The following is a 2,500-nucleotide window of genomic DNA, read 5'->3' as shown; positions in this document are numbered from 1 at the left end:
TGCTGGTGGGCGTTTTTGCCCGGATAGGCACTAGAATGTGCAGATTTTGGGCGTTTTTGCCTGGATAGGCTAAGGAATGGGCATGCTTTGGGCGTTTTTGCCCGGATAGGCACCGGAATGCTTGGCCTTGGCTTGTCCTAGCAAGGCATTGCTGGGTTGGGCTCCCTTGGCCTTTTGGGCGCCTTGGACGATGTCTTGCGAAGACCATGGGCACAAGGCCATGGCATATGGTGAGGAAAGGACCACGGTTGCCAAGGTTAGGCACCGGAATGCTTGGCCTTGGCTTGCCCTAGCAGGGCATTGCTGGGTTGGGCTCCCTTGGCCTTTTGGGCGCCTTGGACGATGTCTTGCGAAGACCATGGGCACAAGGCCATGGCATATGGTGAGGAAAGGACCACGGTTGCCAAGGTTAGGCACCGGAATGCTTGGCCTTGGCTTGCCAAAGCAGGGCATTGCTGGGTTGGGCTCCCTTGGCCTTCCGGGCGCCTTGGACACTGTCTTGGGAAGACCATGGGCACAAGGCCATGGCATATGGTGGGGAATGGACCACGGTTGCCAAGGCTAGGCATATAGAGAGGAATCGCATTTTTGCCCGGATAGGCACCGGAATGCTTGGCCTTGGCTTGCCATAGCAGGGCATTGCTGGGTTGGGCTCCCTTGGCCTTCCGGGGGCCTTGGACGCTGTCTTGGGAAGACCATGGGCACAAGGCCATGGCATATAGTGAGGAATGGACCACGGTTGGCAAGGCTAGGCATATAGAGAGGAATGGACCACGGTTGCCAAGGTTGCGCAAGTTTTGGGCATTTTTTGCCCGGATATGCCCAAGTATGCCCCGATAGGCCCGTTACGCCCCGGTATGAACGCGTATGCCCGGATAGACTCGGTATGCCTTGGGATACATGCGTATGCCCCGATAGGCTTGGTACGCCCCGATATGCGCACGTGTGCCCCAGTAGGGCTCGGTATGCCCCGGTATGTACGCGTGTGCCCCGATAGGCCCAGTATGCCCCGATATGCACACGTGTGCCCCAATAGGGGTCGGTATGCCCCGGTAGGTACGCGTGTGCCCCGTAATGCACGTTTCGCAGATCTCCCCGCATGTCCCGCCCCTATATGTAATACTTACTTACTTACTTACTTTCTTTCTTGCTTGCTTGCTTGCTTGCAATGGTTGGGAGTGCCCGGCATGCCCCGCTGCAGAGACCAAGGGCGCAATGACTTGGCACCGCGGATGCCGGGACTCCGGCACTTCCCGTGGCACTGATGGTTGGTTCCAAAGACAAAAGGCCGTGCAAGGCCACCGCACCGCGGATGATTTTGCTCGTGCTGGCGCCGTTGTGTGGCCAAAGAACATGCGCGAATGCTCGTGTCGGAAGGGTTGGTGTCCTGGCCCCGCGGGTGTCACGAATGCTCGGTTGCGAAGACCATGGGACCAGAGCCATGGCACGTCGGATGATGGCTCCAGCTGGCGCCCCGGCACTTTCTGTGGCATTGATGCTCGGTTTCAAAGACAAACGTGCGCAGGGCCAGGGGACCGCGGATGACTGCTCGTGCTGGCCCCGTTGGGCGGCATTGATGGTCGGTTGCAAAGAAAATGCGCGATTGCTCGTGTCGGGGCCTGGCAAGCCAAGGCCAAGCGAGCCATGGCAACGCGGATGATGGCTCCAGCTGGCGCCCCGGCACTTTCTGTGGCATTGATGCTCGGTTTCGAAGACAAACGTGCGCAGGGCCAGGGGACCGCGGAGGACTGCTCGTGCTGGCCCCGTTGGGCGGCATTGATGGTGTGTTGCAGAGAGCATGTGCGATTGCAAGTGTCGGCCGGGTTTGGGTTCCCTTGGGCTTTCGGGTGCCTTGGACGCTGTCTTGCGAAGACCATGGGCACAAGGCCCCGTCCTGGCCCCTTGTTCGATTCGCTCTCGTCTTGCGCTTGCTTCCAAGGTCCTCCATGACCTTCCCCATGGCCTTGCTAGATCCCCCCCATGACGCATGACCTCTGTCCGTTGATTGGTTTTGAGTGCACACCATGCCCGGCTTGGCACCGTGTTGTCGCGTGAGTGGCATTTGGATCGTGCATGCTGGTGGGCTACCTGCCAATGCGCACAAGCCTTGCACACTAGCCTTGCGCACGAGCCTTGCACAAAAGCCTTGGACACAAGCCTTGCGCACAAGCCATGCGCACAAGCCTTGGACGCTAGCCTTGCACACAAGCCATGCATACAAGCCTTGCTCACAAGCCTTGGGCACTGGCCCATCGCAGTAGCCTTGCACACAAGCCTTGCGCACTAGCTTTGGGCACGAGCCTTGCGCACTTGCCTTGGGCACTAGCCTTGCACACAACCCTTGGGAACTAGCCTTGCGCACCAGCCTTGCCCACAAGCCTTGCACACCAGCCTTGCACACTAGCCTTGCATACAAGCCTTGCACACTAGCCTTGCACACAGGCCATGCTCACTAGCCTTGGGCACTAGCCTTGCACACAGACCTTGGGCACTAGCCTTG

The sequence above is a fragment of the Tasmannia lanceolata genome, unplaced genomic scaffold (assembly GCF_043159265.1).
Source record: "Tasmannia lanceolata isolate RefF3 unplaced genomic scaffold, GAP_Taslan_0.1 ptg000297l, whole genome shotgun sequence".
Classification (NCBI taxonomy): Eukaryota; Viridiplantae; Streptophyta; class Magnoliopsida; order Canellales; family Winteraceae; genus Tasmannia; species Tasmannia lanceolata.
This window is presented reverse-complemented; position numbering follows the sequence as displayed.